At 44.5% G+C, this 25,560-nt stretch overlaps 1 long non-coding RNA gene across 2 annotated transcripts; it reads left to right on the top strand.

Moving 5' to 3' along the window:
* Positions 1-12,213: 12,213 nt before the first annotated feature.
* Positions 12,214-24,699, top strand: LOC147580261 (uncharacterized). 2 transcript variants are annotated; one of them, XR_015252695.1, is made up of 2 exons: positions 12,214-17,113; positions 24,455-24,699. It is a non-coding gene; the product is annotated as an uncharacterized LOC147580261 (long non-coding RNA). The 2 variants fall into 2 exon arrangements; XR_015252696.1 differs by lacking the exon at positions 12,214-17,113 and adding an exon at positions 19,009-20,701.
* Positions 24,700-25,560: the final 861 nt, after the last annotated feature.

Raw genomic sequence — 25,560 nt, 5'->3', positions numbered from 1 at the left:
TGAATTTAGAATAATAGTCATGAAATTAATCGCTGGGCTTGAAAACAGTATAAAGGACAGCAGAGAATCTATTGCTACAGAGATCAAGGGACTAAGGAACAGCCAAGAGGAGCTGAAAAATGCTATCAATGAGCTGAAAAATAAAATGGAGATGACTACAGCTCTGATTGAAGAGGCAGAGGAGAGAATAGGTGAACTAGAAGATAAAATTATGGAAAAAGAAGAAGCTGAGAAAAAGAGAGATAAAAATAATCCAGGAATATGAGTGGAAAATTAGAGAACTAAGTGATGCACTAAAGAGAAATAATCTACACATAATTGGTATTCCAGAGGAGGAAGAGAGAGGGAAAGGTGCTGAAGGTGTACTTGAAGAAATAATAGCTGAGAACTTCCCTGATCTGGGGAAGGAAGAAGGCATTGAAATCCAAGAGGCACAGAGAACTTCCTTCAGACATAACTTGAATCGATCTTCTGCATGACATATCATAATGAAACTGGCAAAATACAAGGATAAAGAGAAAATTCTGAAAGCAGCTAGGGATAAACATGCTCTAACATATAAAGGGAGACCGATAAGACTAGTGATGGATCTCTCTACTGAAACTTGGCAGGCCAGAAAGGAATGGCAGGAAATCTTCAATGTGATGAACAGAAAAAATATGCAGCTGAGAATCCTCTATCCAGCAAATCTGTCATTTAGAATAGAAGGAGAGATAAAGGTCTTCCCAAACAAACAAAAACTGAAGGAATTCGTCACCACTAAACCAGCCCTACAAGAGATCCTAAGGGGGATCCTGTGAGACAAAGTACCAGAGACATCGCTACATGCATGAAACCTACAGACATCACAATGACTCTGAACCCATATCTTTCTATAATAACACTGAATGTAAATGGACTAAATGCACCAACCAAAAGACATAGGGTATCAGAATGGATAAAAAAACAAGACCCATCTATTTGCTGTCTACAAGAGACTCATTTTAAACCTGAGGACACTTTCAGATTGAAAATGAGGGGATGGAGAACTATTTATCATGCTACTGGAAGTCAAAAGAAAGCTGGAGTAGCCATACTAAATCAGACAAACTAGACTTTAAATTAAAGGCTGTAACGAGATAAGAAGGGCATTATATAATAATTACAGGGTCGGTCTATCCATCAAGAAGAAGAATTGGTTTCAAGTCCCAGGACTTGACCAGTGACAAGGGCCAACCTTCCCAAAGTCTCCACCATTTTGACCGAAGATTTGGAAACACCACACCCTTTCCTTTTTTGGCTAGCTCCTCTGGGTCCAGGTGACTGAGACACAGCTACTGTTTTGTTTTAAAACTAAACAATAATAACCTTCCTTCCCGTCCCCTACTCCAATAGAAATCATTGTTGCAAAGGCAGAGACAATATGATAACACACATGCTGGGGTCTCAACCCCAGAAGGCTGTCAACTCCTGGCGGTGTTTCCGCAGCTTCCAGACAGGGGTCCAAAGCTTTCTGGTAGGGTTTCCAAAAATTTCAGATGGGGGCTTCCAGGCTTCCTTTTAGAAGTTTTGGGATTTTATATTAAGATTTCAAGGAATTCTTTGTAGGAACTATCAGACGTGTCCAAGTTTCCAAAGCTTCTGCACAGAGGTTACAGGGCTCCCTGGAAAGGGCCGTAGACTTCTTCTATGAGCTATTCAGAAGTTGCAGACAGCAGCTCATAGCATTGTCTTCAGTGCTAAGGATTCAGGGAGAAGCTGATTATTTTTATAGTCAGGGAAGCTTCTAGAGGGTCCTATCAGCATATGCTTTCCTCAGCCACCTCCTTTCATTCATTCATTCAGCAAACATTTAGAGAGTATCTACCACATCCTCGCACTGAACTGGGTCAAACTTATGACACATAGCATCAGTGCCAAGGAGCTCACAGACAGAGCTGCTCCCAAGGCTCTCCTGCGGGTGGGGGCTGCCACCATCCCTTCCTGCCTTTAGCTCCCACAAGCCCCCTAGTTTATACATAGCTGTGGTTCCCTTCCAAGCTGAACAGCTCAGGGTTAATCTTTCAGTTCTATGGTTGGAGAGGAGCTACTCATGATGGGAGTCTCCGGCAGCAATTTCGTTCCAAACTCCTTCAAAAAGTTTCCTAACACCTCCTACATGGAGTGGCAGTTGGAGAGCGAATCTACATCAGCCCACCAACTATAATTCTTAGGCCCTCTGTGACTTCTTGGCTATACTCTGAGGCAATGGTAGGGCTCTTCAAAGAGCAAGAATCTGAAAAGGCCATTTAGCCAAGCACTAGCCCTACCAGCCACACTTTGTTGGCCTGCTGGCAATACTTTTCATGCATTTTCAAATTTATTCCTGGAATATTTTCACAATCCACACCAAAAGAGGAATATGTTCTTTAAGGCGACACATGTGGAGTAGTGTTAAGGCCTTCTCACCTTCAAGAGTTTTGCTCTGCCAGAACCTTCTTCCATACAGCCAAGATTTCAGCCAGCTTCACGACTCTATTCAAGGGACTGAGTCCTACTACAATGAAAATCCCCAGAAGATGTCCAGCTTTTGTCAGACTATTTCACACTCCTACTGCGAGTGAGCAGATCCTTTCAGAAAAGATAAGTGAGGGAGGGTGCTGCCATTTGAAAGGAAGAGAAAAAAACAAGATGCACTGGGCACCTGAGAGGGAGAGGCAGCTTCAAGGGGTAAGGACCCCAAATGGATTTCTCTATTGAATAGCTGGCCATTGGGTCAACCCTGAGAACAAGATCCAAGTGAGTGCTAGAAGTGATCCCTTTAAGCAGGGGACACCCTGTCTAAGAGAAGCAAAGCCAGGGTCCACTGAGCACGGTGGGCTTCTAAACAGGGAGTAGGTCATCTCTGTCTTCTAAACGCCCAGTACTAGTACCCCCTAAACCCAGACTGACACTCCTCTCTGCGTATTTCCACACCTCTTCCATCCAATAGACCAGAAAAGCCCTGATGAGGTCTTTGAAAGTGTCACATAAGGGTTCTGGCACTATGAGAGGGAGAGATGAGGCTCCAGTAGAGGAATAATAACAGCTAACAGCCACAGCAGTATAACCCCTAACGCGATGAAGCATTCTATGTATTTTGAACTCACTTCACCTATGCAGGATGCCCATGAGGTCAGTACTATTTATGATTTCATTCCCATTTTACAGTTAAGGAAACTGAGAAACGGATTTTAAGTAGCTCATCCCAATGTCACACCGCTGGTATAATAGCAAGACTTGATTGCTGCAAGTCCCCCTTCTGACTGCTCTAACCCCTGGCCCTCTCCCCGGTGACTGGGAATTTCTCTCACGAGACTTACTTCCCATCACTTTATCTTCCTTTTAGTTTTTCGCACCTTGTAGGAGTTTAGCTGCTGGAGACCGCTCTGGGTCCCCTCATCATCCTGGAACAAAAGTTTCTTTCACTTTTCCATCCCTGGCCCAGGTTCGTCAATCCCTTCTAATTTGGCCTTTGTTCCGCTACTCCCTCCTGAAACTTGAAGCCTTGCACACAGATCTCTTTCTCCCCTTGTTTGGAGCTGGGAACTGAAGCAGAGTCTGCTGTGGCAAGAGAGCCAGCAGCCCAGGTCAGAGCCCCTGTGTGGCCAGCAGGGCCTGAGTGTGCCCCTGTCTCTGGCTTCTTCGGCCTCTCCACTGTCCCTGACCTTGTTCACCTTGCTTTTCATTGCTCCTTCTCTGCTACCAAGCTTCTGGCCTGTCGGTCCTCCCACGCCATCCATCGTCCTTTGCACCTTTTTACTGCTGTGTCTGTTTCTCTCCGCCTTGTTTGCCTTCTGCTACAGATCTGTCTCTGGGATATTTTCTTCTCAGTTTACTCTTTCTGTATCTAGCTGAAGGTGTATCTGTGTCGGTTGTTGTTTTTTTTTTAATGTTTTATTTATCTTTAGAGAGAGAGAGAGAGCAGTGTGTGTGTGTGTGTGTCTGTGTGAATGAGAAGGGGCAGAGACAGAAGGGGACAAAGGATCTGAAGCAGACTCTGGGCTGACAGACTGATAGTAGCAAGCCCGACACGGGGCTCGAGCTCACGAACTGCGAGATCATGACCTGAGCGGAAGCAGGACGCTCAACTGACTGAGCCCCCCAGGTGTCCTTATCTGTGTCTTTTTATTGCCTTTTGTTTTTTCTTTCAGGCTGACCACAAGAGGGGAGCAGAGGCTCCCTACCCCAGGATAAAATCTGTTGTCTTTTAACATGGTTTCAAGGCCTTTGCGTCTGTCTCCAGCGCCAACTCTGGCCACTTGTGCCCTCCAACATGGTGCTGCAGCCATAAGGAACTTAATTGTTTCCCTGAATATGCTCTGCCCTCTGCAGGTCATTCCTGCTGCTGGAGAGACTTTATCACCCCGAAGCCAGTACTCCCCTAACTCCCGTTCCTTTAAGCCTCAGACACTGCTTCCTCCAGAAGGCCTTCCTGGCTGAGGCATGTCTCTTAATGACTGTTTCCATCCTGTATTTCTACAGCTGGAGCAACGATCACATCGACTTCATTTTGCCTGTTTGCTTATACCTTTCCCCATAGACTTAGATCTTGGAAAGCAAAGATTTACTCCCAGACTTACTTCCTTTCAACACAGTACAGCAAACGGCTTCTGGTATCGTTCCTTCCCAGCTATTCTCTCCCCATACCATCGTCTGAGACGCTGGCTCATTTTTGCCTAATTTGGGGATTCTACAAGTCCAAGTACTATCTGTTTCCTCCACACAGGCTCAGGAGACTTTGATCCCCTGGGCAGGGGGGAGGTGGAGGGTTCTTCTGGGGCTTCTCATGTCAACCTCTATTTTTATAATTAATCATGAAAGAAAGTGATGTTAGGTAGAGATTTTGTGGAGTCCATCCTTTTTTAAAAAAATTTTTTAATTAAAATTTTTTTCACAATTATTTATTTTTGAGAGAGAGAGAGAGAGACAGAGAGACAGAGCATGAGCAGGGGAGGGGCAGAGGGAGAAGGAGACACAGAATCTGAAGCAGGCTCCAGGCTCCGAGCTGTCAGCACAGAGCTGGATGTGGGGCTTTAACGCCTAAACTGTGAGATCATGACCTGAGTCGAAGTCGGACGCTTAACTGACTGAACCACCCAGGTGCCCCTTATGGAGTCCTTCCAATAACTGTGTTGGTGGCTCCACTTATACGTAGGAAACCTGGATGAAACCAATCACAGATGAGTGACCGCGTCCACTGTCCCTAACGACAGTGTGCCTTCCTCCAAGGCAAGCACCACGTTGCATTCTTTTCATCCCTCGCCCAGTGCCCTGAGAAACATTTGTTGAAACACTTCGTTCATATGTGTATGTGTACGTGTTGTGTGTGTATATGGATGTGTGTACATACCTACACACTATCTACATGCATGTATAGATACTTCCTTTACGTAGACAGGTTTCATTCATATATATCTATACACACACACACACACACACAATTTAGTAGGAGTACAGGTTAGGGATGGGATATGGGTCGTAGATGACAGACACCCTCTGGTTTTTCCGGATGCATCTGAGAAATTGTGTTTGGGCCATGAGTTGGGTTCAGGGAGGGCCCAATCAGTTTCAAACACCTTTAAATCTAAACCGTGAATGCTTGTATAGTCTCCTAAAGGAAAATATCTTCCCTAGCCGCTGTTGCTGAAGAAAAACTACCTCACTGCCTGGCAGAAGTGACATCCCAGTACCCTGCCTGTAGTCTCTGTTTATGAAGTGAGTATTTGAACATTGTCCAGTCAATTCACCTCTTTTCATCTCCGGATGCTCCCCGTCCCTAGAGAGGGGATGTGAGCCGTGGTATACCAAAGTTTCTAATGCTGGCTTCCCCACCAACCAGTGCCTCTGGGTGGACCCATTCTGCTCTGGACGCCTCTCAGCAGAGGCAGCCTCCTGCCGCCGACCCCAGACCCTGCTCCAGCAGCTGAGGGCTCACAAGTGCCCCCTCTGCTCCGGCATGGCAGCGCCCGGCTGAGGTGCCCGTGGACACTTCTGTGCTCCAAGACTTTGCTCTCAGCTTTCTTGAGGAACTTAGGCCACGTCGCATGACGTCAGTCCCTCAATAGTCTTCCTGTACCTGATTTGTCTTAGCTATTTTATTTTATTTAGTTTTTTTTCTTCTTCTTCTTTTTTTAAAATATGGAATGCTTCATGAATTTGCGTGCCACCCACACCCAGGGGCCATGCCAATCTCTAACGCCCAGGTGGCATCCCGATTTTACTACATCTGCTGCCGGAATGAGCACTTTTCTGAGCTATTTTAGACATTTACTCTACCCCCTGAATTCCAGGATCATCATATCCAATTTTGGAGCAAGAAACAAAAGGATTCATGAGGAGGTTTTTATATTTATTTATTTATTTATTTATTTATTTATTTATTTATTTATCATAATTTATTGTCAAATTGTCAAACACCCAGTGTTCATTCCAACAGGTGCTCTCCTCAATGCCCATCACCCACTTTCCCCTCTCCCCCACCCCCCATCTCAACCCTCAGTTTGTTCTCCGTATTTAAGAGTCTCTTATGGTTTGCCTCCCTCCCTCTCTGTTTGTAACTATTTTTTCCCCTTCCCTTCCCCCATGGTCTTCTGTCAAGTTACTCAAGATCCACATATGAGTGAAAACATATGGTATCTGTCTTTCTCTGACTAATTTACTTCACTTAACATAATACCCCATGAGGAGGTATTTTTACCTCCCCCACCGTAATTTTGTTTTAAAAATCAAGTTCTCCCTGCATGTCTAATAGTTTTTGCTTGATACACTTAGCTGCTGGATTGTTAGGCGTAAACATATTTTTGACAATTAACTCAACCTAGCGCATCGTGATGTTGCTATTTCTGCTCTCTTGTATACATATTTGCATTTGTCCGTTTCTTTATCTTCTAGGTTTTGGAAGCATTTTGTTTCAAGTATGTTTCTTTTTTTTTTTTAACTTTTTTCTTAACGCTTATTTATTTTTGAGGCGGCGGAGGGGCAGAGAAAGAGGGAGACACAGGATCTGAAGCAGGTTCCAGGCTCTGAGCGGTCAGCATAGAGCCCGACTCGGGGCTCGAACTCACAAACCCTGAGATCATGGCCTGAGCTAAAATCAGGTACTTAATCCCGACTGAGCCGCCCAGGTGCCCCTCAAGTATGTTTCTCATTTAACAGCATGTAACAGGTTTTTCTTTTAAACCCCATCACATAGTGTCTTTTAATACAGGAAAATTCAGCCCATTAACATCTTCTGATAATTATGCTATTATACTTCATTTTATTCCTTTCATACTACTGTATGTTTACCATTTATTTAATTGTATATTTGTGTGTGTGTGTGTTTCCTTCTTTTCCATGTATTCTTCCTTTTCCCCTTATTAATTTACAAATTCTGTGTTTTTCCGTTCTGCTGCCATTACCTGCCAGTTACCCAACACTCATGATCAAATGTATGTTTCTTTACTGGTGAACAACAACAACAAAATGTAAATTTTCTGCCATCCGCCCCTCATATTCCACACATGTTGTCATGAAGAGATCACCAGGCCCAGCTCTTCAGGCACAGCTGGCTGGGGGGGCCAGCAAGCAGAGTGGGACTCTAGGGGCCCCATCAAGTCCCTGTCTCCACAGACAGACTAGATCTGACTGTTCCCAGTGACTGATACCCCAAACCCTACTTTTAATTGTTTTTTATTATTTTTAATGTTTTATTTATTTTTGAGAGAGACAGAGTGTGAGTGGGGGAGGGGGCAGAGAGAGGGAGACATAGAATCCTAAGCAGACTCCGGGCCCTGAGTTGTCAGCACAGAGCCGAATGCGGGGTCAAGTTCACAAACAGCGAGGTCGTGACCTGAGCCGAAGTTGGGACGCTCAACCTACTGAGCCACCCAGGCTCCCCCCAAAACCCTACTTTTAAAGCTGGAAGTGCCTCTTTCGGCCTTAAGGGACGAGTCGCTTAGAATAAATAAGGCCAGATGGGACTGATTTGGGAATGAGGAGATGAAGGCTGCCAGGGCCACTGGGGAGGAGGATGAAGGAAGAGGGAAGTGTGCTGAAGGGAAGTTCAGGGGGTGTCACTGCACCATGAGGCCATTCTGCCTGGCCGTTCTCTCTCTGCAGGTACAGAAGTTCCCCAACACGAAAGCTGGTCGGGGCATTGGGAAGGATGAGCACTCTGATCCCAGGCACTTACAGGGAGAAGGGTGAAAGCAGGAGGGGGAAGAGCACCCCTTGGGAAAGGGGAGACAGTGGAGGATGGAGTGGTCTGGGAGGGTGGATGGAGGGGCCCTGCTGCAGAGACAGGACTTTAGGCAGATGTCCAGGACAGATGGGGCCCACAGCAGGGGCCTTCCTGCTACGGAGGAGGTACAGTTTTGAATGGGCAGGAGAGGACAGTATCCCAGGTCCAGCAACTGAAGTGTCTCCTCTTGGAACGCAGAAGGGGCTCAGGACAGTCAGGTCAGCCTTAGGTTGGAATAAGGCGGGTCCTTTCACCCTTGGCCCTCAGCTGCATTGGGAGGTTGGGTCAGAGCCTGAATGCCCTGGGGGAAGGTGGACCCCCCCCAACTGTGGTCAGATTCCTCCAGAAACCCAGGGCCCTGGACTCTGGCACACCTGAAGGGACTGTGAGAGTCAGGAGGCACCCTTTCTCAGGGTCTGCAAAGACAGCTTTGAACAGGAAAACATCTTAGCTCCACTCTCTCATACAGAGAGTGCCTGCAAAGAGATGGGAATACAGATGACAATAAGGCACATGCTAAAGGCCTTGGGCTCCTGGGTTAGATAATGATGGGAAAGCAGAAAGAGGGCTACCAACTGTTGTTTGCAGAGCACTGACTGCTTGACAGGCACCATGATGTATAGTAAAATCCTTACAAGTATCGTCATCACTCATTTAAAGGTGAAAAATCAGAGGACCTCTGTGTTTCGATAGCTTGCCCAAGGTTTCATACCTAGCAAGTGGGTGAGCTTAGATGAAAACTCATCTCGTCTGATTTCAAAGCTCAAGTCTTAACAACCTCTTAGACTCTCCCAAGTTGTTCTGAATACTTTGGTAGCCTTCATTTGGAATCTGGCCTTACACTCACCAATGAATGGGGAAACAAACCAAAGATTGAACAAATAAAATATGACAGGGAAATCTGTGCCCAGTTCACTTCTATACTTGCTTTTCTTGCGCGCATGCACACACACACACACACACACACACACACATACACACACGTGTGTTAGGTGGGTTGGCTGGTCCCTCCCTTGGGAAGTTACAGTGAATCATCCAGGTTCCTCAGCCCTCCAAACATGGTCAGAATTGGGGCACCTGGGTGGCTCAGTTGATTAAGTGTCTGACTTAGGCCCAGGTCATGATCTCACAGTTTGTGAATTCGAGCCCCGCGTCGGGTTCTGTGCTGACAGATCAGAGCCTGTTTCGGATTCTGTGTCTCCCTCTCTCTCTGCTCCTCCCCTGCTGGAGCTCTGTCTCTCTATCTATCTCTCAAAAATAAACAAACGTTTAAAAAAATTAAAAAAAAAAAACAACCATGGTCAGAATGCCCACTAACCTTTGATATACCAGCTTCCTGCACCCTGCCCTAAGCCTCTTCTCCTTTCTGTTAGAACCCCACAGTGGCAAAGGCCTTCAAGTATTAGGAAAGGTTCCCCCAGATAGTAGACAGTCCTTTGATCAGATTGTCAAAGGGCTTAGTTTGTTCTTCCTGGATCCCACAGTCTCTTCATGTCTCTGATCCTCTTTAAACTAAAAAGATCTTTTAAAATATATATGCATGGTAGAAAATACAGTTAATAAAAAGGACAATAGAAAACATCTCATTGCTCACAAATAACCACTGGCTCATCTCTCTCTCTTTACCCCAGGAAAAAATAAGTGTAAGAAACAGCTTAATTGTTCAGGGAGCAGGGGTGGTTACGAAGTTATTACAGTTTTCGGGCACTTAGATGGCTCAGTCGGTTAAGCATCTGACTTTGGCTCAGGTCATGATCTCACAGTTTGAGTTGGAGCCCTACATCAGGCTGTGTGCTGACAGCATAGAGCCTGGAGCCTGTTTCAGATTCTGTCTCCCTCCCTCCCTCTCTTTCTCTCTCTGCCCCTCCATTGCTTGTATTCTCTGTCAAAAATAAATAAAACTTAAAAAAAAGTTATTACAGTTTGAATTGCTCAAAAGTCTATTGAATTGCTCAAAAGTCTCAACTATCCTTTGTTACTGTATTTCACATACAATTAAAGCTGTCATCAATGAGTAAACGCTCAAGAAATAGTGTTTTTAAAAAATGATATGTATGAAACACAGGAGTTTAATAAACCACAAAACAACAATATAAGCGGTGAGTATTGCCATCCGTGAGCACAAGCCCTTTGAACCTTAAGGAAGAATGAGGTAACAGATATACGGTGAGACCTGGGAGAAGGCGATAAAAGGACAGCATAGAAAGTGCCAGAAAGACCCTAGGGGCCAGAAATACGGGAGTGAGAGGAGATCAGATGCCTCCAATGCTTCCAGACAAGAAGGACACAGCAAGGTTGCTGGGAGGATGGCCTCTTTATCCTCAGGGGAGGCCAGAGGTGTGGCTGGAAACCGGAGACATAGTAGGAGAGCCTCTGAGCCTAAAGGAGAGGCAAAGGGCGGGATCACTCCATTTCCAGGGTGTAATGAGAGGTGGGAAACGGGTGCCTGCTCCGCCCTCATGATCCAGAAAAGTATTTGAGTATCCAACCAATTCGGACGAAGGAAACGGGGCTAGAAGGGCCAGAGAAGGGGGAGAGGGCCATAGCAGGGGGCGCGTCCCTGGGTCCAGTTCAGAGCGAACCTCCGAGCATCCAGCGGGCCCACGTGAGGCCGGCCCGTGTGGCCTCGGGGGAAACGGGGAGGAAGCCGCCGCTGACCGACACGGCAGCTGGGACAGAGCCCAGGACCGGCACCAGCGAGCTTCCACGCAGCACCCCCAACGTCTGCAGCCCAGCCAACGCGCAGGGAGGTGAGGTCTGTGCGCTGAAGGCGGGACACACTAGCGCACGGGGGCGGGGCTGCCGAGGGGCGTGGCCGCTCGCGCCAGCGGCACACCGGCTCTGCCATTGGCCAGGCTCCTGCGAGGAAGCCCCAGAAACCCCGTCCTCACTGGCTAGTCCCTGCCCCAGTCACCCTGGAGACCCCAGCGCCCTGAGGCCCCCTGGCTGCCGTTGGAAGGCGTTGGCCACTCTCCTCCTGGCTTCCTGCCGTTGGGTTGGGTTCGCTGCTTGAGGATCACGTGTTGCTCCTGCAGGCCCACGGGGAGGCTCAGCGGAGTTGCAGAGCCCCAAACCTGAACTGTTGCCAAGACCTTGAACCATATATTCTTGTGGTGACAGTGGCCTTAGGGGAAAAAATTCTCTCTCCGGGGTGACTAGGTCAGAGCGGCGCAAGCCTTCTTAAATAATGCAACTGACCTATGTGGTGGCCTTTGGAGGGACCACGGGTAACTTTCAAACCCTGTCATGGGAAGGGGGTGGATTACAGAATGGATGTTAAATTGGGTGACAGTTGTAGTTACACCCATAAATACTGAGTTCGAGCTGCCAACTAGGCAGATAACTTCTCTTTAGGTCAGGCTGAGGATTTTTAGCCAGCTTCTCTGCAAGAGGGAAGCAGACATGTTTCCTGCTCTTTTGAGTGATGTCTGTGAGACACTAGTAGTCGTTTTAGTAAAGCCTGCAGCCAAGTCACCGACTCAGCCTCTCCACCCAGCTCACAGATTCCTGTCACCACCAGAGAAGCCTAGGGGTTACTACCATCCAGGATATAACCTGTTTTCCTTCTGTTCCTTTCTTTTCCCTATCAAAACCCTCTCATTCATCTCTTATGGTAAAACCACGTACCCCTCACTGCCCACCGCTACTCACTAGATAGGGGGAAAACTAACAAAATTACTTTTAAATCATTTTGATGTCGTTGGAGAAGTCACTTAACAGTTAGGTGTGCTGTTAGGTCCAAGGGATTAAACAAAGGATTATTGCCCTAAGTGAGTTCCCTCCCTAATGCAGACATTCTGACTGGTAAGGTTAAGTAGGGTGTGTGAGCTGCATAGGGCTCCAATATTTGTCTGTTAATGCGGCAAATATTTTTGGTGGTCCTGATTTGGAACCCTGAGATATTAGGTTGAATCTAGATGTGGGCTCCCCAGAGTTGCTGGGCATTGTGGGATTGGGGGGGGTGTTGTTTCTTGAAGCCAGAACCTCTGTAATGAAATAGATACCAACTGGAGTAGTAAGAAAGGTGGGGGAACTCTTAAACTCTACTTTAAAATAGGCTAAACCTATATGTGAATGTTCACATTCATAGTAGTGGTAACTAGAGAAGACTTAACGCAGTCCTTAGCGACCCAGAGGAAAAGAGGACGTGACATCATTGGGTAGTCACTTCTGATCTCAGGGACACATGTGGACTCAGAAGAAAGTCACTTCTTCCTTTCTCCTCAATTAGCACCCTGTCTCTGTAAGGGGCCTGGAAAATAGAGATGATATTGAAGGTAACTAAAAAGTAGTCCAGATGTAATTTTAAGAGCTGTTAAGAATTTGGGATCCAATCTTAAGACTGAATACCCTTCAGTATGCAAGGTCTGGAGAGGGGTATCAGAGTTGCTGGAGTCCTGGGTGGAGGGTGTTATGTGATATTCATTGTTAGGCAGGTAGTCACTGTGAATGGCATCTCCATGGTCTGCTTAGATGTTCTTCCTAATCGGAAGGATACTGGATGTATGATCAGTTGTACGTCCATGTTCTAAAATGGAAAAGTCTTGTTTGGTGATTTGCTTCTTTCGTCTCTTAGCTCTCCCCTCCGTGTTATCATCACTGAAGTGCCTAAAGTTAGCATGAGCTGTTTGTTCCACACTGAAAACCTGCCTTCTGTGGTGCTGGGCTGGGTGGTCAAGAGTGCTGGATTCTGGTGGGAACCTGCAGTTGAATTCCTAAGTATCCTAAGTTCTGTCCCTTCCTCCAGCTGTGAGATCATCTGATGAGGCCAAAAGCCTCTGAAACCCAAATTAGAGCTGGCAAGAGGGAGCTTGCTGAGATATCAGCCCTGCCAGAGACGGGAAGATGGGGCAGGGACATGAAGCACTGGTGGTGGGGTGGAGCAAGGTTTCTTCCCCAGTTTCTGGGTGCTGGTTGGGGCCTTTGCTGTCTCTTGAAAAGAGGACCCGGTGCTGACTCTTTGGAGCAGAGTGCTGAAAGACAAAAGGCCGGTTGTTCCCATGTCGCGTGAGGATGCACACTGTTGAAAGTGTCAGTTCCTCTGTTGATGGTAACTGGAAGAACTTTTGGGGTGACTTTGAAGGAGCCAGAGAATAGGTTAGAAAACACAGGAAGAGAAATTTCTCATCCCTCGGGATAAGGCAAGAGGGAAAGGGAATTAACTACTTCTATTTACTGGACCTATGGGCCTTGCCTTTTTGGATAGCACATGGTACTCTTCTTCTTAGCTTTCTACTTAGGCAGAAACTCTGTAAAAGATAAGTTAACATTGAGGAAAGGGCACAAACTTAGAAGAAAGAAGGCTGTGGCAGAAGCAAGAAAACCAGAAGCAAAACCTCCTTCCCTCTGTGTGTGTTTCCTTCTTTCTTCCCTCCTTTCCTTCCTAAAAACACGGGAGTGTCTACTGCATGCCAATTTCTAGCTAGGTACTGAGGATAAACGATGAGCAAGACTCATTCCTGGCTCCAGAAGAGCTCATACGTAGTGGGGAGATAATGTCATGGCTGACTGTAGGGCGTGGGGGTGAGAAGTGGCTTTCTGAGGACTGCCCTTTCTGTGTATGTAAGGAGGGGGCTAAGAAAACAAGAGACCCCTAGAGTGGGTTCTGAAGTTACCTTTGTAATTGCTACAGGGCTGAGGGTGGAGGACCAGGCGACACACATATACAGAGGATTCATACTGTCCTTGTGGCTTCTTTTTGGATGGTAGCTGGGGTGGTGGTAAGAGGGACTGAATGGGAGTCTGAAGTGAATCAGGGATACCATGCTTCCTGTGTCCCCCGTGCCACACTCAGAGGCACAGTGGCAGGGGTAACGTTATCAGCTCTCCCCTCGCTGAAGTATCTGTGTGCTGCTGTGAGTTGTCCGGCTGCAATTCACCTTGAGTCCTTCCTTGGTCATCATGCTATGTGCACAAGGGAGAGCAAGGAAGTTGAGAGATCTGAAAAATACAAAACGAGGAAGAAAGAAGAAACACCCTTATCCCAAAATAACAGCGGCAAACCTGAAGAAAAACATTTTGGTGTCCTGTTTTTAGGTCCCGGATGTCCAGGAAGCCCAAGGACCAGAGAGCAAATAATGCTCTGATTGGAGAATCTTCGACTGACGTTTAAGGGCAGGTTAAGGGCCTCTGCTGAGGCTGGGGGAGAAACAGAACAAAAAGCTCCTAGGTTTTCACCCTTTGATGAGAGAACCTCTGTGGGGGGAAGTGCTTTTGTGCAGGGATTTAAAAACTTCCATATTCTTAACAGGTGCAAGGTACAGAGAGTTCCCAGAATGTAGGTCTCCTGAGGGAGTCGTGTTTGTTGTAAATCTAGGTTTGCTTTGCAAATCAGGCATTGAAGAGTAGCTGTAAGTTTCCAGAGTTTTGGGATGTCACCAGATTGGTAGGTCCTAACTGGACCTGGGAGACCTTTCCTACATGGTTTATTTTGAAAGTATTCACTGCTGTTAAAGCTAATTGGAGGAGGGACTTAAGGTTGCCTGGCCACAGCCTGAAAGAACCTGGAATTAAGGCAGCATCTGGATAGATACTCCAACCCATAGACACAAAGCCAGGTGAAGGGCATTGACTCTTAGTGCTGTCATTTGGCCAGATGTTTCGAAGAGTGTTTGGGGTACTAAGGTCCAGTAATGACGGCCAGTGCTTTAAGTTGGGTAGATATCTTTACTAAACCACAGTGCCATATTTTTCTCAGTTGACATGGGCCATTGAAAGCTTTCACAAGATTGCCACAGTCCTTGGACAGCATTTGATTGCCACTGATCTAGCTCAGCTCTACAGCCTTACCAACAAGGGCAAGTCAATAGCTTTCCCATCTTTGCTTCTTTGAGCAGATGGCCAAGAAAGGAGTTCTGCATCATCAGGAATATGGCCTGAAACTTTGTGGAGGTTCTGAAATTTCTAGCTTACGGATTGGTTAGGGGTTCTCACCCTGCTTCCCCCATAGGAGGTATTTCTCTATGGCTATTGAGCAAATTTCCCAGCGTCTTAATCTTTTATAAAGTTTGGAAGTTTGTTTTCTGGCTCTCATATTTCCCTTTTGGTGTGTGTATTGCGTTTTCTCAGATGATTTTGGCTCTTCTTCCAACTGACTTTCAGCTGTTCTTTGGGAAAAAGGCCAGACAATTGACTACATTGAAAAAACAAACAAAACTAAACAAAACCCCCAAAACCTGTGTGTTTTACCACTTCTGGCATCTGGGTTTGTTTTGTTTTCCTTTAAATGGTGGTTAGTTTCTGTACCCAAAGGCCTGTACTTCTAACGGCATACTTTACGGTATCCTTGCCTGGGAATAATGCGCGATGGGCTACAATCTGTAGTCTCTCATGGTCCCCTCATGCTTGTTTACTTTTTAAAAACCCTTGTTGAGGGGCCCCTGGGTGGCTGAGTCGGTTAAGCATCCGACTTCAGGTCATGATCTCACTGTTCATGGATTCAAGCCCCACGTCGGGCTCTGTGCCGACAGCTTGGAGCCTGGAGCCTGCTTCGGATTCTGTGTCTCCCTCTCTCTATGCCCCTCCCCTGCTCACACACACACACTCTCTCTCTCTCTCTCTCTCAAAAATAAATAAAACATTTACAAAAATTAAAAAATAAAAACCTTGTTGAAACGGCTTGCCATTGAATTCCCCTTGGGTAGCCAGGAAGGACCCCAATTTCAAAACTGAAAATATTAGATGTGAAGATGTTTTGAACAAGGAACAAAAAGCCTGTATTTTAGTGCCGGCACTGCCATTATTATCCATGTGAACTCTGGCAAATCTCCAGATTTCTTTGGGTTGCGGTTTCCTCATAGGTAAAATTGGGATATTAATACCTACCTCACAGGGTTGTCATGAGGATTAAATGTGCTCTGTAAACTGTTGTGCTATACAAATATTTGCGAATTTTTGTTATGATTTAAGAGCCATTTGAAAGTATTCCATGACCACATAGCAGACATGCTAATATTTGTACTATCTGATCAAGGGTTTTCATGGTCATATACTGCATATTTAAATTGCTGGAACAAAATTTTATGTTTCTGTATAAATGTTTTTGTGTGGAGAGGTCCCATAGTTTTCACTGGTTTTCTAAAGGGGGTCCATTATCCCAAAAAAGTAAAAGACAGTGCTTTAGAATTGAAAAGTGGGATTCAGTAATGGAAATAAGTGTATTGCTTCCATAACCCCCCACTTATCACATCTGCAGTAGAAGTTGCAATGCTTTTTGGATAGCGAAATTGCTAATGCGGCCTGGTGACTGACTGTACAGAACATTTGAAATTGGGACAGAAAATCTTGGCCATATGGTCATGGTAGCCATTAGGTTATCCAATTGCCTGCCGTGTGAAGGTGGAGGTAGAACGAACTATTAGCTATGTGGCCCTGCGAAAGTCACCTTGCCTCGTGGAGTCTGCTACCTCATTTGTAAAGTGAAGGATTTGACTTAAAGATTTCCAAAGTTCCTAGTTTGAATTCCCTAGGGAAGTGAAATCAGAGCTGGACTTGGATGGAGCCCTTTGCAGCAGAAATGAATGAGGCTTTGTGTAAGAGGAGAAAGGAGGAGTGTCAGGGAGACGAGGAGGGGCAGAGCTTGCAAGGAGCCCCATTCTTGATAAAGCTGGGAAGCAAGCCTGCTGAAGGGAAGAGCCAGAGTAAGGGGGGCAGAAAGAGAGCTGGTGGGCTACTCCTGAAGATCCAAGACTCTGGTGGACCAGAGACTCAACCTCCACATTTCACCCTGGGTCTGACTTGCCAGAACACAGGTGATCCTCAGTGAGCAAATCCTCTGCCCTCACAGAACTTGACGTTCTCTCAGGAGCAAATGCCTGGGGTCTTCCCTCTTCCCACATCGGGTGGTTTGGCTACTTCAGGAAAATGCTGCCCTCCAAATGCCTCAAGGCACAAGTAAGTCCTAGGGGTAGAATTAAGAGGATTGGAGGATTAAGAGAACCGCATATCTGTACTGTAGGGTGTACTGGAATCCTCACCCCCACAAGACGAATTTTAGGGGAAAGATCCTTATTTTTCTAAATCACTATGATACATTATTGTTAACTATAAGCTAGTCCATAGCTTATATTAGGTTCACAATTTGTGGGTGTTGTGTGTGTGTGTGTGTAGCATGTTGGCATGTTTTAAAAAGTAGGTTGAGGCTATCTTGTGTGTAGATTGACTAGCTCATCATATGGTAGGTTTATACTGAAGTGCCAGAGAAACTACCAGATTGTTCTCCAAAGTGGTGGTACCATTTTACATTCCTACTACCAGTGTATGAGCGTTATCCTCACCTACACTTGAGATAGTCTTTTAAATTTTATCTATCATAGGTTTAGAGATATCTCATTGTGCATTAAATTTGCAATTCCCTAATGACTAGTGATGTTGAGCATCTTTTCTTGTGTTTATTTACCATTCACATATTTTCTTTGGTGAAGTGTCTGCAAGTCTGTTCTCCTCTCCATCTTTTATTTTTGTTATTTTTTTAAGTTTATTTATTTAGTTTAAGGTTTATTTATTTACTTTGAGAGAGTATTCTCATACTCTCATGAAAATGGGGGAGGGGCAGAAAGAGAGGGAGAGAGAGAATCCCAAGCAGGCTCCCCACTGACTGCGTGGGGCTCAATCTTATGAACTATGAGATCATGACCTCAGCTGAAATCGAGTTGGGTGCTTAATCTACTGGGCCACCCAGGCACCTCCATCTTCTATTATTTTTAAGAGTTCTTTTTGTATGTTAGATATAAGTCCTTTATTAAATACATCATATGCAAATATGTTCTCCCAGTATGTGACTTGTCCTTTCATTTAATAGTGTCTTTTAAAAGAGCAAAATTTACTTTCTTTCTTGAAAATAAATAAACTTTAATAAAAATGGGGGAGCCTGGGTGGCTCAGTCAGTTAAGCATCTAATTCTTGATTTCAGATCAGGTCACGATCTCATGGTTCATGAGTTCAAGCCTCACATCCAGCTCTGAGCTAACAGTGCAGATTTCTTTCTCTTTCCTTCTCTCTCTACTCCTCCCCCCCTTTCTCTCTCTCTCTCTTAAAAATAAACTTTAAAAATTGGCAAAATTCATAATTTTGATAAAGTACAGTCTATCAGTTTGTTCTTTTATGGATTGTGTTTTGGTGTAGTGTCCAAAAAATTGTTGTCTAACTCAGGGTCACAGAGGCTTTCTTCTGTTTTCATCTAGAAGTTTTATAGTTTTAGATTTTATATACAGTCCTATGATCCATTTTGAGTTAGGTTATAATTTGTATATGGTACTTCAAAGTATGGCTCAAAGATTTTGTTTGTTTTGCATATTATATCCAATTGTTCCAACACCATTTATTGAGAAGACTATTGTTTCTACACTGCTTTTCAACTTTGTCAAAGATCATTTTCCCACATATGTGTAGTTTATTTCTGAACTTTCTATTGTCTTCCACTGATTAATTGTTGATTTAAAAAAAATCCAATGCTTATTTATTTTTGAGAGACAGCATGAGTGAGGGAGGGGCAGAGAGAGAGGGAGACATAGAATCCGAAGCAGGCTCCAGGCTCTGAGCTGTCATCACAGAGCCCCACGCGGGGCTCGAACCCACAAACCCTGAGATCATGACCTGAGCCAAAGTTGGACGCTTAATCAACTGAGCCATCCAGGCGCCTCTAATTGTTGCCTTTTATGTCAATGTCACACTATTTTGATTACTGTAGCTTTATAGTAAGTCTTGAAATCACATAGTATTTATTAGTTGTCTGATTTCTTTTTTAAAGTTGTTTTGGCAATTATTCTAGGTCCTTTGCTTTTCCACGTGAATTTTAGAATATACTTGTCAAAAATGCTTGCTGGGATTTTTATTAGGATTATGTTGAATCTATCTATACCTTAACTTTAGGAGAATCGCCATTTTACTACTGAGTCTTCTGAATTATAAAACATGGAATAGCTCTCTATTTAGATTTTCTTTAATTTCTTTCAGCAGCATTTTGTGGTTTCAGTTACAGGTTTTACACATCATTTGTCAGATTTATCCTAAGTAGTTCAAATTTTTTAGTGCTGGTAGTAATAGTACTTTTTAAAATTTCAATTTCTAATTGTTTGTTGCTCATATTTACACATACAACTGAGCTTTGCATATTGATCTTGTATTTTGCAAATTTGCTAAACTGACTTATTCTAATAGTTTTTTGAAGATGGCATCAGATTTTCTATAGAGGCAACCGTATCCTCTGTGAATGGACGGTTTTATTCCTTTTCTAATATGGATACTTTTCTTTTTCCTGCCTTATTTGACTAGTTAGAACCTCCAGTACATGCTTTGCAAGTTTATGTATAATCCTTTTTTTTTTTTTTTTTTTTTACATTTATTTATTTTTGAGAGACAGAGAGAGACAGAGCACAAGTTGGGGAGGGACAGAGAGAGAATGAGACACAGAATCTGAAGCAGGCTCCAGGCTCCGAGCTGTCAGCACAGAGCCCGACACAGGACTCAAACTCACAAACCGTGAGATCATGACCTGAGCCGAAGTCAGACACTTAACCGATTGAGCCACTCAGGCACCCCCAATCTGTGTGTGGCAGGCACTAAAATAAAATGTACATTTTTGGCCTGACAAAGAGTTTACGTGTATAGTATATCTTACAGGGACAACACAAGTTCAATAATATGAGTTCTAATTGTAATAGTTACAGATGTCTTCACGATAATTATGTGACTAGATAGTTAACATTTCCTTTCCCATTTAAATCCAGTCTGGCTTGGAGTTCTCACTTGAGGAAGTCAACAAGAGGTGTTCTGTGTTTGTCATTTCCCATGACTGTTTCCCCACCATGTGGGTGTCCCAGGCCTGACGGGGAGACCGGTTGGTGGGGAGGTGGGTGGGTCCCTGCTGGCTCAGGCTTCTCCCAGGCAGGCCTTTCTTCCCCAGGCACCCCTCACCTCGTGCTGGCCACAGACCCTTGGTGCCCCTCTCAGTACAGACATGGGTCCCCAGCCCCCTGGGTGGCCCCCTGTGTGCCCTTCTCATTATGAAGGAGGAAAAAATACTTTTACAACCTATTTCCTCTCTGGAAATTCAAGGTGTTTTTCAGAAGTTTCCTTGTTCACGACAAGGGGATTTCAATCCTTAAGGAGCAACTTGATGGCTGTCGGCCAGTCTGGAGCAGCCTCAGGAAAGTGACTGAGCCCTATTTGAGCTGGCTCACTTTCATATTTCCCAGGAGAGGAAACAATTGTACGTTTCTCTATTCAAGGACCAGAAGTGTAGAAGTGATCTCTGCATGCTGTGCTGGGGATAGGTGGCTCAATTCTTTTGAGGGTTTCTACTTTTTTTCCTGCTTTAGGTTATGAAATTGCCTCGCCCCCCCCCCGCCCCCGCACGCCCCTTCCCTCTATTCCATTGGGTTGGGAAGCTATTGCTGACAGACGGATCGGACAAAGTACAATTTAGCCACTGTTACAGGTTCAGATGATATGTTGAAGATCTAACCTCAGGTATCTCAGAATGTGAGTATATTTGGAAATAAGATCTTTGTAGATGTAAGGAGTTAAGATAGGGTCACACCAGAATAGGGTGGGCCCTTTATACAATAGAATTGGTGTCCTTATAAGAGGAGGAGAGACACAGAGACGCAGACACAGGAGAGAACACCATGTGATGACGAGGCAGACATTGGTACGCTGTAGCTGCAGGACAAGGACCTCCAACGACCAGAATTTAGGAAGTGGCAAGGAGGGAGTCTCCGTTGCAGGTTTCAGAGGGAGCATGGTGGTGCTGACACCTTCATGTTAGACTTCTAGCCTTCAAGTTCATAAGACTATAAAGTTCTGTTGTAAGCCCCCTGACTTGTGGTACTTTGCTACCCTAGGAAACTACAGTAGTCAATAGTAGGCAACAGCCCTAGGAAATAAATGTAGCTATTATCACAAAACTTTTAACTAGATTGCTCTGGTATTCTGTCTTGCAGTCATAATCTGCCCTGTAACTGCTTAGAGAGATCATCGATTCAGATCTTCTGGTGAAAAGTATTACTGTAGCTCTAGTAAATAGTCAACGTATGGACATGATTTAGGAGCTGAGAGGTCCATTTCTAGTTTAGTGAGGCTGAAGGAAAGCTAACAGAGTAGCCGGGGACCTGGGAAGTCACTGTCTGGATTTGGCTGGGGGCCAGGAGGGGCTTCCTTGTGGGACCCTATGTGGCTGCTCTGTAGAGTTCATGGATTCTGAGAAGGAAGCCCAAGAAAGGAATTTGAAGATTACCTGGTATCATTGACTGTCCTGTGTCATGTGGAGAAAACAAAATCTGCCTTAAGCTCTTTACCCAAGGGCCAGCTGGTAAATAGTAGAGACAGGCCCGGAGTCCTAAGCATCCTCAGATGCGGGTCGGTGTTCGTGCCCCAGCTCTGGACTCCCTTGTAGGCCTGACAAAACATGGTGCAAAGTCATGAAGAAACTCTGAGAAAGCTCCACACTGACTTCTCAGAACTAGTAAGGGCCACAAACTGGGCTTTGGGGACAGGTCCACCAATTTGTTGGAGCCTCAAGTAACTTCTGAAGGCAATGGTAACATCACAGACTTTAGGCTCACGTATCAGATAATAGCGTTTAGATCCTACCTCTGTGGTTACAGACCAAGTAATGTTAGGAGGCATTGCTGAAACTCTCTCAGCGAGAATTTACCTCTAAAAGCTAGGTAATTGTAAGCCTGCAAGATTGATGAAGGGTCAGATAAGGGACTTTTTGCAAGGGCTTGGGCCAGAATAGGTGCCCACCAAAAGGAGATGTCTTTCTTCCTCATTTTGTTCCTTTCAAGTTCTCGTCTGGGTCTGAAAATTTTCACCTGATATAATAAAAATGAGTATAGCAACAAAATTCAGTTGCTACCTTTACTACTATGACTACTACCATAAAATAGGTAAGAGTTACTGAGTAGATGCCAGACAATGTCTCATAATGGCTTTACATGGATTATTAATCAGCATAACCCCAGGATATAGTTACAATTGTTAACCTCACTCTATAGATGACAAAACCGAGGCTTACATAAATTAAGAAACCTTCCCAGGCTCACAGAGCCAGATAGTGATGGAGGTGGACCCAGACAGGCCGTGACTAATAGGAAAAATCAAAATGAGCATCATTTAGTCTCCTGTATCCATCAGGAAATTAGAGGAGAGTCATGTTGCAAGGCAGGAGGACCAGAGGCTGTTTACATCTGATTCTTTACAGTTACCAAAGTCTGTCCATTTATTGCATTTGCTGAGTCATCGGCAGCCTTAAACGACTTGTGGCTTTCAAATAAGAGCCAGAAGGTGAAGTGTAGCCCAGATAAGATAACCCAGTAATTTGAGATAATATGTAAAATGTTAATGTTTTCAAGGAGTAGTGGCTGCTGTACTCAGATCCATGACCAGACAGACAATATGGTTTATACATCTACATGATCGTGGAATCCAACTTGTCAGATCTCTACCTCAGGATTGTCCCGGCTATTTGAACACACTCAACGATAAGGAGCATACTATCTCTTAAGGAAGCCCTCCTTACCTTTAGGGAATGCTAACTAAAGATTCTGCCCATTGGTGGGTGAAAAGCCTAAATATGAATAAGCAAAACTTTTAAAACATCAGAAGAAAATTAAGAAAAATATCTTTATGACCTAGGGGCAGGGAATTATTTCTTGAGCAAAATCACAAAGGAAAAAGTTGATATATCCGATTACATTCAATTTTTAAAACTCCCGGGGCACCTGGATGGCTCAGTCCGTTAAGCCTCTGACTCCTAATTTTGGCTCAGGTCATGGTCTCACAGTTCACAAGTTCGAGCCCCATGTCCGGCTCTGCACTGACAGCGTGGAGCTTGCTTGGGGTTTCTTTCTCCCTCTCTCTGTCCCTACCTGTTCTCTCTCTCTCTCTCTCTCTCTCTCTCTCAAAAAATAAATAACCATTAAGATTTTTAAACTACTATTTCCCAAAGAGATCATAAAGTGTCCAACATGTATATATATGTATAAAAGAAGGAAACAACAAAATAAAAATATAAAAAATGACTTTTAAAAGAAGTTTAGGGAAGAAAACTGAATGGCTAATTAACATATGGAAATTTGCTCAATCTCAATTATAAACAAGAGAAATACAAATTAAAACTTTGATTTTTAACTTGTTGTATTAGTTTGTTAGGGCTGCCATAACGAAGTACCATAGGCTAGGTGGCTTAAACAACAGAGATTTCTTTCTCTCTCTTTTTTTTAAATGTTTACTGATTTTTGAGAGAGAGAGAGAGATACAGAGTATGAGCAAGGGAGTGGGAGAGAGAGGGAAACACGGAATCTGAAGCAGCTCCAGGCTCTGAGCTGTCAGCACAGAGCCTGATGGGGGAGGGGGGCAGGGCTTGAACCCACAAACCCTGAGATCATGATCTGAGCCGAAGTCAGATGCTTAACCAACTGAGCCACCCAGGTGCCCTTTTTTCTCTTTTTTTAAACTACCGAATTCCAGTTAGTTAACATACAGTGCAATATTAGTTTCATGTGGACAATATGATGACAGAGCTTTATCTCTGCACAGTTCTGGAGGCTAGAAATCCAACCCCAGGTGGTGGCAGCATCGATTTTTTCCGAGGGTCTTTCTCCTGGGCTCGCAGATGACCGTCTTCTCCCTGTGTCTTCACATGGTCCTCCTCTGTGCATGCTTGTGTCCTAATCTCTACTTAGAAAGACACCAGCCCTATCAGATTAGGGAGCATCTTAATGACCTAATTTAACCACAAATACCTCTTTTTCTTTTTATTTTTTTTTAATGTTTATTTATTTTTGAGAGAGACAGAGACAGAATGAGAGTGGGGGAGGGGCAGAGAGAGGGAGACACAGAATCCGAAGCAGGCTCCAGGCTCTGAGCTGTCAGCGCAGAGCCCGATATGGGGCCTGAAACCACGAGCTGTGAGATCACGACCTGAGCCGAAGTCGGGCGCTCAACCGACTGAGCCACCCAGGCACCCCAACCACAAATACCTCTTTAAAGACCCTACCTCCAGATCAGTCACATTCTGAAGCACTGAGATTTTGGACTTCACATACGAATTTTGGGGAGACACAGCTTAGCCCACAACACTCACCATATTAGCAATATTTTAAAAGCTGATAATACAAGGTAGTGAAGGATGTGGAACAACAGAAAATATTGTCTACTGCTGAAGAGAAATGAGATTTTGCATTAAAACCGAAGACGCAAATACCCTCTTACCAGCTATTCTATTCCTAGAGATGTACTCTCAAAAACCAGGACCCGGGTGACTGAGAAGACACGCAGACAATTATACCAGCACAAGAAACCCTGGAAACAATCCAAACGTTCATCATCGGCCAGAGTAAAGTATGTTTACACAATCGGATTCTCTCTGGTGGTGAAATGAATGAGCGAGAGCTATACATGTATATGTAAATGAGTCTTGCAAACAGAAGACTATAAACAATGTAGAATAAAGATATGCAAACTGCAGAAGAATATTTCTAATCTTCTCATTTTTATAAAGTTCAAAAACAGAAAATAAACAATGATTTTTAGGGATATATACATATGGCATAAAACTATTATTTAGAAAGAACAATGAGCCCCAAATTTGGGATAATACTTAGCTCTGAGGCAGGAAAGAGACAAGAAGGTGGTCGAGAAGGATTATAGGGGGCTTCAACTATTTTGAAAATAGCTTATTTATTAAGCTCGCTGGTGGATAAACAAGTGTTCACTATATTATGGTTGGTTTTTTTTTTTTTTTTTTACATGAAGTAAATGTCACACAATTAAAAAAAAAACCTAGAAAACCTACAAAAATTGAAGCAAATGTGAATGGGGTCTAGATATTGTGGACAGTGAAACAAAAATAAGTCTTTAACGGGAACTTTGTTTTTGGTCAACCTTCTAGTAGTTAGTGATGGAAAGGAGAATGGAATGCTTGAAACTTTGCTTACTGCTCATAGAGAAAAGGCAAGTAAGTCAGTGACCAACTAGAATGAAGCAGTTGGTTGGGGATCAAGACCAGAGGGGTGCTTGGGTGGCTCAGTCGGTTGAGCATCTGACTTTGGCTCAGGTCATGATCTCATGATCTGTGAGTTCGAGCCCCATGTCGGGCTCTGTGTTGACAGCTCAGAACCTGGAGCCTGCTTCGGATTCTGTGTCTCATTCTCTCTCTGCCCCTCCCCCGCTCACACTCTGTCTGTCTGTCTCTCTCTCTCTCAAAAATAAACATTTTTAAAAAGAAAGGCCAGAACAGTTTGGGGGCACCTGGCTGGTCAGTTGGTGGACCATGCCACGCTTGATCTTGGGGTTGTATGATGGGGAGAATACTTTAAATTTTTTTTTAATGTTTA

Source organism: Puma concolor, chromosome B3 (genome assembly GCF_028749965.1).
Source record: "Puma concolor isolate L17-30 chromosome B3, mPumCon1.1.hap2, whole genome shotgun sequence".
In the NCBI taxonomy this organism is placed as follows: Eukaryota; Metazoa; Chordata; class Mammalia; order Carnivora; family Felidae; genus Puma; species Puma concolor.
Note: the sequence above shows the minus strand (reverse complement) of the source record. Positions and strands in the feature narration are given on the sequence as shown.